We start from the raw sequence: 15,505 nt of genomic DNA on the forward strand, positions 1-15,505 counted from the left end.
AAAGCTGGTCAAACTATTTCAGAAACTTTGTTGCCACTAGAGTTGAACACAAACCTACTCTATGACTCAGCAATTCAGCTCATTCCCCCCCCCCCCCCCCCATGGAAACTGAACAGAAATGCATACATATGTACACAATAGTTACAAGAATATTTTAGCATACTAATTTTTAGCACAAACAAAAAGCAACCCAAATGTTAGAATGGAATGTTGGAATGTATGCATAATTAAATGCAGATATAATGAAATGCATACACATTGAAAAACATACATAATGAAATACTATGCATCCAAGAAGAAAAACTATTTCTACTTGTAACAGCACAGGTGAATTTCAAAGAACATTTAGTAAGAAAAATAGTGTATACCATAGAATCTCACTAATATGAAGTTGAAAAGTAGACAATGCTAATTGTCACGACAAACTAAAACGGGGTGCCCAGAATAAAGGAATAAAATAGACGTAAAGTTAATTGCTTGGGATCCGTGGTATGTAACTATCTGAGGAAGGTGCTTTATTGTTGCCAGAAGTCTGGCAATCAGCAAGAGGCCCTGGAGTGGCCCTTGTCTGTCCATTGTATAAAATGTAGCTAATTAGTGACAGGAATACCTGCAAAGAAAGAAAGATCTTTGTTTTTGGGACTTGGAGAAACTGAAAAACACCTTAAGACTAAGTAATCAGGGTAGGATATGCATTTTCCAATCCTTGGCTACCTGGAATCACCCACCAATGGGGGACACACCTACCAACCCTTACCAAACCTCTGCTTTTGGTAGAGAGGGTTTAGCACAGGAGTCTCTCTTTCTTCATTGTGGGGTGACTTCAAATGAAGTTAAGGTCTTCCCAGCAACACCTTGTTTTTGTCTTGTCTTTGTCATACTAAATGTATCCTTAAGATTTGCCTGTGTTGTTACACAGAACAATACCTTATCTTTGGGGGGACATGGGGGGGACAGGAAGTGGTGAGGATTGGGGGGGAGCAGGGGGAGGATGGGAAGGGCTGGGAAGGGGAAACAAAGGAGGAGGCTACAATGCTTGATAAGAAATGTGCTCATTATCTTGCCCATGTAATTGTAACCCCTCTGTACAGTATTTTCACAATAAAAATAAATAAATAAATAAATAAAAATAAAAAAACAATACCTTATCTTTGGATTTGATTAGCCTATGGAAGAGCAAGCAACCGGACTTGAATTCCTCTATCAAAGACTGTGAAGGGCTTACCTTTGAAGTAAGTTACCTGCACAGGGTCAGGAGCATAAGATTTTTATCTATGATGTTGAATATATTGCTTTTGGCAATAACCTGTCAACTTAAGATTTGTACCCCTTTTAATCCATATGTCATATAAGACAAGGGATAGATAGTTGCCTGTGCCAAATAACCATGGAATAAATGAATGACCCATAAAAATCAAATTGTTTTTAATGGTATCATAAATTAGCCTTTGAATGTTGAAGCTATGTGATTGCTATTTTCCAAAAATCCAAGCTATCATTCCTAACTTTAAAGCACAAGGTAGAAACCATGTGATAACCAAGATTCACTTTACCACAAAGTTCAGTGTTCTTCCTGTGCCCAACAAGTTGTTATTAATAATAGTTAATGTTATGGAGATACCATATTCCAGTTATCATGCTGTGTATTTAAATGTATTAACATACTTAAGGCTTCCAATAACTTTAAGAAACTGATACTACCAAGCTACGTTGCAGTTAAGAAAATAAAGTTTTCCAAGGTACTTTATCAGCCAACATCTATTTAGTTACCTCTCCCTGACCATAACAAAATGTCTGAGACAATTCTAAAATTTGGTTTTTCTCTTTCGATTCAGGGCTTTGAAGATTCTAGTGTATGACTGATTGAACCTCCTGCTTTAGCTTATTGGAAAGAGAGCAGCATATGAGGACAGATGAATATGGTGGCACAAAACCAGGTATCCTCAGCCCAGTAGAAAAATAGAGGAGGAGAAAGTGACTAGGTCCCCACAATCCAGTTACCTAAGGACCTCCTATCCTATCCTACCATCTTCTAGGAGCGAAATAGGGACCAAGCCCTTCACATCTGGGCTTTGGGAGACCACATAGCCAATTGTAGCAATAAACCTGGCTGCATTTAAAAGAAGTCCACAGTTTGGTTTTAGCAAAACAGAATGTGTTTAAAAGGGAGTTCCATGACTCCCAGAATTGCTAGGGCAACTGTGCTGCAGACACCATAGCCCTGAAAAAACATCCCAAAATCAAGCCATAGAACTGGCCCAGTGGGGAAATGCTGTTTCATTGTCCAGCAATGGATGTGTGACCCACCCTGCCACTGGAGCCTGGAACCCAGACATGACCACAACAGAACTGCCACCGCTCTACTAGAAGCTGCAGTTACTTCTGGATGAGCACCCCTGGCTGACATTCAAGGATGTCATGCACTTTCCATTACACCAACTATGTTAAGGGCACAGGATCCATGCCTTGGAGAAAAAAAGTAAAAGAAAAAAGAAAAAGAAAGAATGGCATTAAAAGCACAAGTCTGAATGGTGACAAGTACATGTATCAGCCCAACTGTCACGATACCAACACTTGGGATTCAAACACTATGCTAAGGTGGCCCCCAAACTCACGCTGTCACCTTTCTGTTCTAAGGACCAAGTAAAGCAAGAAGTCTAACAGCACTTCATGCCACATGTCATTTATCAGAAAGCTTCATAGGGCAGAATCCTCATAGGGAAGAAGGGGCTTCTGAAAATCAGCAAGTGCTGTATTGAAAGTAGTCAGGGCTGGCCTGGGATGACAGCTCATCCTAGAGTCCTAAACTGCACCACCAGGAGCCATGTAGCTGCATGCTGACTCAGAAGAGCAGAGAAGGGGGGGCACCTCTGAATCACCATGACCACATCCTGCCCCTCCCTGTCCGTTTTCCGTGGAAGCTGCCCATCAAACCTCTCCATGAATCTCTACCTTGAAGTCATGGAGCTCAAGTATTTGCAACAAATTTTCTGTGAACTGAAGAAGTCCATTTTTTTCCAGGAACATTGGGCCCTGTTTCTTTGAGTAGCATGTACGTGTGAAGTTGACTATGACTAAGTGTGAAACTGATGGTCTGTGCTGTGCAGACCCAGGGCTGGATTTGAGTTATTTAATTTTCATTGTGCTTTATGGGCACCGACTAATATCTAACAGCACTTCAACATGCCTTTTAGAACTGATTGTAGCTGACTGGAATAGAGAAGAATGAATTCTTACAAACGCCAGCTAGGTAACTAGTTGGGAGAAATGTGCACTTTCTGAGAATTGTGTCGCGCACAGATGCTCATAACCGTCGAAGACAGAGCACAGATACTCATAACTGTCGAAGACAGAGCAGGGTTATCATTCTTCTCTGACTCATCTTAGAAAAATGTGTGATAGGCAGTTCCCAGTCCTCCCCAATTAAGTGCAAATCAAGAGTATGAGGAAAGGTCAAAAAATTTTTTTCTAGGTTCGGGGCAATTTCACAAAATGACTGCATGCTGGGACTTTGTGTGTGAGGGGGGGAGTCTGTGGTAGGCGGCACAGTGTGGAGAGGAATGTGAGATTCAGGCTACAGAGTTTGAATTGTTTTTCAGACAACTAATAATTCGTAAAGGCTTTCGGTTTATTTAATATTTTTAGTCAAATACAGCCAATGGAAAGATGGAGGGAACTTACAGAAAATTATAAAGCAAAAAGTTATGCAGGCACAATTCATGTCAAGAAACCCAGGACTACGAGCACTCCAGAAAGTTGCTTGGTGATACTTCCTTTAAAAGGGGGGGGGGGGGGGGGGGGGCAGGGAAGGTGGCTCAGTGGTAGAGCGCTTGCCTTGCATGCCTGAGGCCCTGGGTTCGATTCCTCAGCACCACAAAAGAAAAAAGCCAGAAGTGGTGCTGTGGCTCAAGTGGTAGGGTGCTAGCCTTCAGCTGAAGAGCTGAGGGACAGCGCCCAGGCCCAGAGTTCAGGTCCCCACGGAACCTCCCCCGCCTCCCCCCCAAAAAAAAGGGCCGGGCGCCCCGTGGCTCACGCCTTCTAGCTACTCAGGAGGCTGAGATCTGAGGATCGCAATTCAAAGCCAGCCCAGGCAAGAAACTCCGTGAGACTCTAATCTCCAATAAACCACTAGAAAACCGCAAGTGGCGCTGTGGCTCAAGCGGTAGAGAGCTCACCTTGAGCTGAAGAGTGCAGGACTGCGCCCAAGCTCAGAGTTCAAGCCTCACGACCAACTAAAAAAATAAAAAGGATCTATAAATAGAGACAGAGCATAAAGCATACTCAGCTTACTATCTCATTCTCAAATTAATAATAATAGCAACTAGGGGCTGGGAAGGCGGCTCAGTGGTAGAGCGCTTGCCTCGCATGCATGAGGCCCTGGGCTTGATTCCTCAGCACCACATAAGCAGAAAAAATCAGAAGTGGCTGTGTGGCTTAAGTGGTAGAGCGCTAGCCTTGAGCTGAAGAGCTGAGGGACAGTGCCCAGGCCTAGAGTTCAGGCCCTACAACCAACAAATAATAATAATAATGATAGCAACTAGTATTTAGAGATACTGACAATCTACCAGTTATCATACTGTGTTTGCATGTATGAACAGTTCCAGTATCCCTAAGACATAAATAGTATTAAGCAATGTTGCAAATAAGAAGTAAACTTTCACTGTCAGTAAAAATGCAGAGGAATAGGCATTCTCATTTATATACATTTTTGTCAACCTTTGATATTACCCATTTTATTTTATTTTATTTTATTTTAATGCTTGCCAAAATGATCAGGAAAGAACCATTGTGCTAGACTTCATTTTTCTAGTTAGTAGTGACTTTGGGGACTTGCTCATCATACTGTATCACATGTATGACTGGCCCATTGGTATGTGTTGCCCATTTTTCTATCTTTCTTTTCTTATTTGAGGGAAACCAATGCATTTTTATACTTTTTTTGTACTATAAATATAGTAGCTTATCTTTGACTTGGGCTATACATAAAATTTTAATTCAGATGGGTAGTTTATGTTTTGGTGTGTCAACTGAACTAGGCTACATTAACTAATTATTTAATCAAACACTAATCTTAGTCCTTTTAGGAAGGTATTTTCAGATGTGATTATGTAATGGATATTATAGAAAATCTTTGTAAAGGCTTACAAGTAAGATGGAGGCTTTTCCCAAAAGAAGACAAAATTTTAGCCTGCCTGCATATCCACTTTCTGAAGGTCTGCCCTAGAGACTTCAGACTTTCTTAATCAGTCTCGATAATCACATAAGTACATCCTATAATTTTTATATTTTTTTCAAAAGCTATAGCCAAGTAAAACATACCCACAGTTCAGCTATGGTTTGTGGATCATAGAATGTCACCTTTGAAATTATAATAAATGAGGTTGATTTTGAACCAAGAATGACAGAATTTGAGCCTTAGAGAGATCATAAATCAATAAAGCTAACATTCTAAGAAAAACACCAACATAGCTTGGTAAAGATGCATTCTTTGTGAATAGTATATTATCAACATACTTCCATGTTGTTCTGTTTTGACTATAGAGGCTGTCTTTGCTCCAAAGTATGTATTTGTTTGCCTATTTATTTTATTTTAATGTTTTGTCGGTCGTGGGGCTTGAGTGCTGAGCCTGAGCGCTGTCCCTGAGCCCTTCAGCTCAAGGCTAGTATTCTACTCTTGAGCCACAGCTCCACTTCTGGCTTTCTGCGGTGGTTTATTGGAGGTAAGAAGTCTCACAGGCTTTCCTGCCCAGGCTGGCTTTGAACTGAGATCCTCAGACCTCAGCCTCCTGAGTAGCTAGGATTACAAGTGTGAGGCACCAGTGCCCAGCTTGTTTGCCTATTTTTAAAAAGGCTTCTTTGTTGTTTTGAAAGTTGTTTGGATTCCTTATACATTTTTTAAATAAACCAATTATCAGATATATGATTTGTAAATATTTTCTTTTACTGATGGTTGCCTATTTAATGCCTTCTTTTTCTTTTGGTTGGTTGTGAGAGTTGAAGTTGGGGGCTGGGCACCATCCCTGAGATCTTGTTTGTTTGTTTGTTTTGCTCAAGTCTAATGCTCTATCACTTTGAGCCACAGCTCCACTTCAAGTTTTGGAGTGGTTAATTGGGGATAATATTCTCTTGGGGACTTTTCCTCTAGCTTTCAGATTTCAGTTTTCAGCCTCCTGAGTATCTAGGATTACAGGCGTGAGTCACCATCACCCAGCTTCTTCATCTCCCCCCTTGACTATGAGGAACTTGTTCAGTTTGATTTTTCTACTTTGGATTTGGTTCTTATGTTTTCATATCAAAAAATATAGCCCAGACCAATGTTAGAGCTTTTCTCTATGTTTTCTTCTGGCAGTTTTAGTTTCAGAACTTACACTTAAGTCTAATCAATTTTGAATGATTTTTCTATATAGTGTGAAAGGGTCTATGTCATTCTTTCATATGTGGACATCTACTTTTCCCTACATGACATTAAAGAGACTAACTGCCCTTTTCCCAGTTTGTATTCTTGACAATGTGATTTAAAAAAGGGTTGTATCCTTAAGGACATGTATTTATATATGGACTCTCCATTTTGTCCAACTGATTAATGTATTCTTTTTTATTGCAGTTACACTTTTTATTACTATATTTTTCTAAGATAATTTCTTGTTGGATAGTGTGATGATCTCTAGTTCTTTTTTGTTATTCTTTTTCAGGACTGCTTTCTTAACAGTCTCTCATGGTTAATTCCATTGAATCTGTAGGGCAATATGCATATTTAATTAACAATATAAAAACTTCAGTCCATGAATACAATCCATCTTCACAAAGTAGTTTTAAATTTATTTGTATTTTGTTAATTTGCCTTATCAATTTTATATAACTTTTAGTTTACAAATCTTTCACCTCATTGGTTAAATGTACTCCAATGTGTTTTCAGTTTTTGTTACTAATGTAAATATAATTGATTTTCATTTCTTTTTGTATACTTCGCAGTTAGTGACATCATCGCTAATGATTTTTATATGTTGCAACTCTGCTGAATGCTAACATCATTTCACTGATGTCTTTAATGATCTATTAAATCATATAATTAATACACACATTTACCCAAACGATCACAAGCAAGGGTATACTAAAGCTACCAGCACAACTATGTTTATTGCAGCATTATTTCCATAGTAAAGATATGGAACCAACCCAGATGCCCCTCAGTAGATGAATGGATCAAAAAATGTGCTATATATACACAATGGAATTCATCAGAAAGAATGGCATTGCCCCATTTGTTGGGAAATGGAAAGACTCGGAAAAAATTATATTAAGTGAAGTAAGCCAGGCCCAAAGAAACATAGGTCCCATGGTTTCCCTTATTTGCAATAACTAGTATATGTCTGAGACAAGCAGAAAAGGTCAAAAGCTATGTATAGACCTCCTCCAGCCGCTGTGGTGCTGCCTGTGTGCTCCTTGGGTGCGGACCGGGGACCTCTTTTGTGAAGCGACATCTGAGGAGATTCCGGCTCTCACGATGGCTGACGAAAAGCCCAAGGAAGGAGTCAAGACTGACAACAACGATCATATTAATTTGAAGGTGGCGGGGCAGGATGGTTCTGTGGTGCAGTTTAAGATTAAGAGGTACACACCACTTAGTAAACTAATGGAAGCCTATTGTGAACGACAGGGTTTGTCAATGAGGCAGATCAGATTCCAATTTGATGGGCAGCCAATCAATGAAGCAGACACACCTGCACAATTGGAAATGGAGAATGAAGATACATCCACCACATCCTGACTACTACAGTATAGTTTTCTCTATCTTTCATTTTCCCCTTCCCCATTCCTTTACTGTACATAAAGTAACTGGTGTATGTGCACAAGCATATTGCTTTTCTTTCTTTTTTTCTTTTAAACTAAATGGCCAATGGTATATATCAAATAGAGATGGGATGGGGAAAAATACTGGTCCTGTAAAAGTATCCCCCTTCTCCATTCGTGGCATGCTATTCAGCTTTTATCTTTATATTTCAGTAAATTATTTTGCTCTCACTGTTTTAACAACAACAAAAAAAGAAAACAACAACAAAAATCTTTGCATACCTTGTTTGATTGGAGAATTTTAATATTTTCATTTATCATTGTAAAACCAAGGACAATTTTATAACTTTTTTGTACGTAGCTGTTACATGTAGGGCAATCTGCCTTTAAGTAGGGGTAAATTACTCTTTAAAAAAAAATCCCTTCAAGCCAAGTGTCTTGTTGTTTAAATAAACTTCTTGTTTAAAATGAAAAAAAAGCTATGTATATATAACCATATAAGATGATGTTAAGTGAAATGAATCCCACGACAGGGACATAAGTGGTTTTTTTTTCTTGCTTGCTATTGTTTTTTACATACTTATAATGTACTATGTGATTTTTTTGTTTCTTTTGTATGTTCTTCCTCCATGGTATAACTCCTGTTTTCACTGTATTAGATTTCGGTGCCCTGCATCTTGTATATACACTTTTCTAATTTGGGGAGGGGAAGGGAAAAAACAAAATGTTTAAATACAGATACAGGTTGACCCATTTTATCAATGAGGTGTATAAGACACTATGTTGAAAACGAACCTTACACTTTGTGGGGGGTGGGAGGTAGGAGTTGGGGAGGTGGAGAAGGAAGGGATGGTAGGGGAAAAACAAAGGAGGAGGTAACAATGCTGGATAGGAAATGTATTCATTACATAACTCATATAACTGTAACGCCTCTGTACAGTATTTTTACAATAAATAATGTATTATAAAAAGAAATGGAGGCAAACAAAAAATACACACAATTTCACTTTTTTTTCTTATTAAGATGCTTTTATTATTCTTTCTTTCTTTCTTTTTTTGGGCCCAGTCTTAGGGCCTGAACTCTGGGCCTGGACGCTGTCCCTCAGCTCTTCAAGGCTAGAGCGCTACCACTTGAGCCATAACACCACTTCCGGTTTTTTTTTTTTTCTGCTTATGGGGTGCTGAGGAATCGAACCCAGGGCCTCATGCATGCAAGGCAAGCGCTCTACCACTGAACCATCTTCCCAGCCCCTTATTATTCTTTCTTGCCTAATTGCTCTGGCTTTGGTACTATAAAATGAATTAGTGAGAGTAAGGTATCTTTGTCTAATTTCTGATTTGAGAGTAAAAGTCATCTACCTTTCACTATAAATATGGTATTGAGGGTAGACTAGCAATATAGTCTTTCTTGTGTTGAGATACATTCCTTCTGTACCTAATTTGTTCAGTTTTAATCATGTAAGGATGCTTGGTTGTGTCTATGCTTTCTCTTCATCTGTTGGCACCATCATGTGACTTTAATTCAGTTCATATGGTATTTCATATTTTTCATTTGATAGGTTAAATCATCCTTGTAGCTAAGGAATAGATCCTACCTTTTAGTATACTATTTTTGCTTGGCTAATACTTTCATGAAGACTTTCATGCGTGTAATTTTCTTTCTGAATGACATTCTTCTTTGATTTTGAGATCAGGGAAAATGCCAGCCTCCTGAAATAGTTCAGATGTATTTCCTTCACTCCATTTTTTTTTTTTTTTTTTTTTTTGCTGAAGAGTTTAGGAAAGAATAATACCACTTTTTAAAATTTTTTGTTTAATTCATCTGTATAGACATCTGCTCCTGGGTTTTTCTTTATTGAGAAATATTTGATTAGTGACTCATTCTCCTTACTTGTGTTGGTCTGCTCAGATTTTTCTCTTTCTTGTGATTCAAATTTGGTAGTTCATGTGTTTCTAGGAATTTATCCATATTTTCTTTTTTTGTTAGCTTTTGCCATTTAATATATCTTTTTTAATTTTTTTAATTCTTTAAATGGTTGAATCCATATTTACTAAATTATCCATTTTATTAGCATATCATTGTACATAGTGATTTTCATATCCATTTCTATTTCTGTGATATCAGATGCAAGATCTTCTTGTCCTGACTTTCCCCCTACCTAATCTAGCTAAGAGGTTGTCAATGTTGTTTCTTTTCTAAAAACCAACACCTGCTTTCATTGATTAATCTTTGTTATTGCTCTGCTCCTACTTCTGCTTACTGAGACTAACAGGCGTGTGACACTGAACCCAGCCATTGATTGAAATGGAGTTTCTTTTATGCTTGGGCTATCCTGGAACTGCAGTCACTAATCTCTGCTTTCCAAATAGGATTACAAGATTATGGGCTTGAGCCACCATGCCCAGCCATATTTTTAGGTTCTGTGATCTGTACAGTTCTCATTTCCAAATCTGAGAGTGTCCATAAAGGTTCCTTGTCTGTGAATGGCTGCTAGTTACACTTTCTTCAGAGATAACTGGGAGCTCCTACGTTGCCATCTTAATTATGTCACTATCTCCAAGTCTCTATTTAAATTTCCTTTTTAAAAATTTTCCTACAGCCTCCTAGCTTCAAATCACACTTAGTACAACATAATTCAGTATAACCAAAGTTTTGAACTATTCTCTTGGAGTTTTAGAAGACTGGAAACCATTGCACAAAACTCATGGAGTGAGGCTTCAAATAAAGGTCTCAAAGAAGCTAAAGACAAAAGGGGAGTTCCAAACAGGTGCAGCTCTGGAACTCTAGCATTATCTTCAAGCCAGATGTTTTCTACAGTCACTTAGAATTGTGTCTACTACTGTTACCTAACAAGTACCTTGACCAAGGCAAGATTTCTGTTTCTAAAGTGTCTGTAGCTTAGCATGAGCTGGTAGCTCATGCCTATAATCTTAATTTATCATAAGGCTGAAATCTGGAGGATCACAGGTCAAGCAGCAGAGTCCACAAGACTCTATCTCTAATTAACCAGCAAAAAAAAAAGAAAACTGAAGGTGTGGTTCAAATAAAAATCAGAGGCCCTAAGTTCAAGGCCCAGTACACTAAAATAATAGATAAATATTATAGCAGAGGTTCAGACTAAGTACTCAGACAATAATTGATTCTGCATAGAGTGAGCTTCCCCTTTTTCCATGCTCAGGATTGTGCGCAAGGCCTCTGCATGCTAAGTAAACACTCTACCACTGAGTCCCACCAAGAACCCCCAAAATGTGACATTTCAGCTGGAGCTTGGACAAATGGACAGAAAAATGCCTGAACACCCTCTAGGCATTTTTCCTACTCATGTCAAATTCATTTTTTTGTTTTGTTTCTTCTATCTGTGTAAAATTATTATGCTCTCTTTCCAGTGTTTACATCAGATAAATACCAAAAAAGGCATTAAACACATAGAAAACTAGTCTGAGAAGAACACATAGTAAACATGTAGTTTGAGACATTTATGGGTATTCTGTATTCTACGTTTTTTACAAGAACACAAATAATTAAGAAAATAATCTACCATTGACTCTAGCTTACTTAGTCATAGCTATGATTTTTTTTTTTTTTGGTTTCACTTTGCTCTATCAAACAAGGGACAATTCTGCACAAAAGATTGTGCTAGACCACAAAAGTGTTTGATTATAGGGATAGAAGTGACCCTAATATGTAGTCTGTGAGTCTTGGCTTGAGGTCTGGCTGGTCTTAATTACTACTGGTTTAAAGTTTTTTCTTTTCTTAAAATAGTTTAGGAAGATTTTCCACAGCTTCCCTTGGTAATCTATCTTTTGTCATCCATGCTCTAATATGTCATCTGTTAAAGTAAAACAAAGTAGTGTTTTAATGTGCAATTACTAGTAATAACAAACTGGAAACCCAAAAGGCTAGAATGGGAATTCTCAAAAGCTTCCATTCCCCTGAAATAGAAGCTTATCAGCACATGGTCTACAGAGCACCTTTGGTCCCCAGATATTTTAGGTCACCTTTGATTAAGCACAGTGCTTTTATCTCAATAGGAATTGTCAAGTAATTGCAAAGACTACCCTACCATTCCATATAGGCTAATCCATCTATTGCTGTAATAAACTAAAATTCCTTCTGCCAGTTTGGTGGGGAAGAGACATATCTCAGACAACAGGAAGAAAACTTTTGTATTAAAAAATGAAAAAAGGAAAAGAAGAGGGGGGAAAAGGAAAGAAAAAAAGTTTTCTATCCATCCGTCTTGCAAATGTTTTAGGAATAAACACATTTCCCCACCTCCTATGCTTTCATACACTCCAAATTAGCCAAGTGGATTTACTACTTACATTTGTATAACTAATAGAGTGTATGGTTTTGTTAAAAGTAGGTTTGCTGTTCAATAAATATGGCTTTAATTTCAACCTCACTCTAAATCATTTTTCTTAAGAGTGTGTCCTTGCTTTAATTTCTTTAAATTAAATGTTCTAATCTCCCCGCAACATGTGTCTGAGGATTGGCTTTGTATGTTAAACTTCATTATTAAAATGCAGGATGAATTTTGAAGGTATGCAAAGATACTTAGCAGCATTGTTTACCCTGAGTGATTTGGTCACAAAAGGAATGCAGGACCATCTTGAATATAAATTAGTACTGAAACTTTCCAGTACTTCTACTACGTTTTTTTTAACTTACCAGTTTAACAAATCCTGGACATGGCATGTAATTGCTTTACTGGAGCCATTTCAGCATAAAGGGAAAATGATTTCTTCTGAAATGAAAGGTTAATTGTATATGACAGCATAAGAATTGAGCCTAAGGGGGCTGGGAACGTGGCTTAGTGGTATAGTGCTTGCCTAGCATGAAGGAAGCCCTGAGTTTGATTCCTCAGTACCACAAGTGGTGCTCTGGCTCAAGTGGTTGAGTGCTAGCCTTAAGCAAATGAAACTCAGTGACAGTGCCAGGGCCCTGAGTTCAAGCCCCAGGACTGGCAAAAAAAAAAACCACAAAAAAACCAAAACAAAACAATGACAACAACAAACAAGAAATGAGCCTAAGATTGGACTAATGACCCAATGTAACTGCCATTAGGGATCATTGGACCTCCCCCACCAGCACACTGATGCCTCAGTCTTCAGTCATTCCTAGCCTAACTACTTCCTGGGGGCCCTGAAATCAAAGCTTTTCCTTGATACCAGAAAATCTCCCAGAATAAATCCATTTTATCAAGTCCTCCTAGAGGCTGGAGGTACACTCTTCTAGTTCTCCCTTCCTTTGAAGTATGGTTGAGAAGAGTAAATCAGTTAGAGCCTAGGGTTCCTGGATAGCATCTTGGCCCAACAAACTGAAACCAGATGCAAAAGAGACATTGTTTCAGAACAATTTACATCTGCCCTTCCCTAGCCCCTCTAGTTTCCATAACCTTCCTTAACCTCAGGAGACAATTTGCAGAAGGGACTGGATCAGGAATTAACCAAACTTTTCTGGGACCCTAGCAATAAAACATTACCATATGAAACACTTTAATTATTATTGAGGCAACCAATGAAAGCATGGCAACAGTATAAGAACCCCTAAACAGAGAGAGACAGACAGATAGACTGACAGAGACAGAAACAGAAACAGAGAGACAGAGACAGAGCCAGCTGGGGAAGACTAGAGGATGGATGAAGGAGAAGGCAATGACTGATACATCTCTTCTAAATAAAGTTCTTTATACTCACCCTGAAGTACTCACCCTGGCCAGCATTGTTATAGCTGCAACTGACAAATTATCACAACTAGTAACATTCTACTACTACCTTCCTAATTCTTACTGTGCATGAAAGAAATTGATCACCTTAGAGGAAATATTTACACGTGTGAAAAAGTACAAATGTTTTCCAGATCTAGAGATTTAAAATCAACAGGCTGCCACTGATTTAACTTATCAAGAAATATCATCCAAATAAGCTGTCATGTGGGGCTATCATCATTTCACAAAACAAAACCATTTTAACAGCCATGCCACTGAAGAAATGATGTAACTTAAGAACAAAGGGCAATTAATTATTAAGTTGAATAGATACAGCTGTGTAAAAATTTACTGTGTTAGGTTCAAAGACTCGATTTTAGGAATTCTTCCCACAAAGTAAAAGGTAACTATAGGAAATAATGGATAGGTTAATTTACATGACTATGGCAACCATTTCACTGTGTATATTAAAACATGTTGTATGCCTTCAGTTAAAAAAATCCACTACATTGCATTTTTGTCATTTTGCCTTGAATCAGAAAAACTTTTTTGTGTGCCACTTGGGAATCACTAATGTATACAACAGCACATGGAGCTTGTCAAATTAATCCAGTGTTTTAGATTTGAGTTCATTTGGAAAAGTTTGTTTCTTATTTGTTGGCCCCACTGGTCACAGTTCTATGGAGTCCTATGGATCTGGTGTACTATCATGTAAGAAATGGGGATTTTATCTTGCTCAGGTGTTAGCAAGGGCATAGCAGTTGTGAGAGAGGGAGGTGTAGAGTTCAGTCCAGGAGTACACATTGACTTATAGACACATGGGCATGCTGTGATGCATATCCTCAAGCTTGTCCTTCCTATCCTCTGGAAATCCCTTCTGTACTCTCCACAGGCTTTTCTCTAATGCACACCACACTTTGTTTCAATCAAAATGCAGCTCTCCTCTGTATATCACCTTTACAATAAAAACAAAAGATAAAAGAAAATGCAGTTCTCCCCTGAGGCAGCTTCAGCTTCTCAGTAGTATCTCAGGTAGAGGTTAGGCATTCCCTCCACTCCATCTGACCTAAAAGGAGAGGCCAATGTTTTCTTCATTCCCCAGTGCAATTCCCAGATCCTTCTTGCTCTACTTTAACATTAAAACAGATTGAAGTCTGCCTTCCCAGACTGCAGGAGCACCCTTCCTGTCTCGCTCTTTCTTCATCTCTTTCTTTTAAGTTCTCACAGGATCCTTCCTTCATTATCTTTTCAAATATGGCATTCTTTGTTTTGGTCTCAGATCATATTCTTTCTTCTGACAATTCTCCAATTGCAGCATCATTTACTATTTGCTGATAAATCTCTGATTTTCATTTCTTGCTATTAAAAAAAAATCTCTGCTAAGAATCACACAGGAATAATCTAGTGCTCCCAAACTCCTCCCTCTCTGCAGGTAGTCCACAGGTCACTCAACCTGTGGGTTCATCACTGAACCCAAACTTATTTTCATCTTCCCAAACCTAGCCTTCTGTCTCAGAAAATGGAGCATCATTCATCTACTCAATCCTAAAGCCTTAACTTTTTTGTTTCTTTCATCTTCCCTTTTTCCCAGATCCCTCAATTCTTTTTTTTCCTAGAGATCAGTCAATTTACTTCTAAACATCTCTAAAAATCTATCCTTTCTCCCCCCTAGTCTACTCAATGCTTCTATACAAGTCACTATCATTTCCTGCATACATAGAACTTACCATTTATGGCTTACCTCTTTGGGAGTTTTTTTTTTTCTTCTTCTTCTCTGCCGAATGATCTTTCTAAACTCAAATCTGATTACAACAATTCTCATCCCATAGCTTCCCCTACACCAAGCCTTAATCATCACAGCAAGGTAAGGCCCTTCAGTATCTGATGCTAAGGTTCTTCAGCCCATGTTACTTTCCCCCTGAAGACTCTCAATATCTTTTTTTTTTTTTTTGGGTCCGGTCGTGGGGCCTGAACTCTGGGCCTGGGTGCTGTCCCTCAGCTCTTCA

Source organism: Dipodomys spectabilis, unplaced genomic scaffold, assembly GCF_019054845.1.
Source record: "Dipodomys spectabilis isolate Male_0828 unplaced genomic scaffold, ASM1905484v1 ptg000089l, whole genome shotgun sequence".
Lineage (NCBI taxonomy): Eukaryota > Metazoa > Chordata > Mammalia > Rodentia > Heteromyidae > Dipodomys > Dipodomys spectabilis.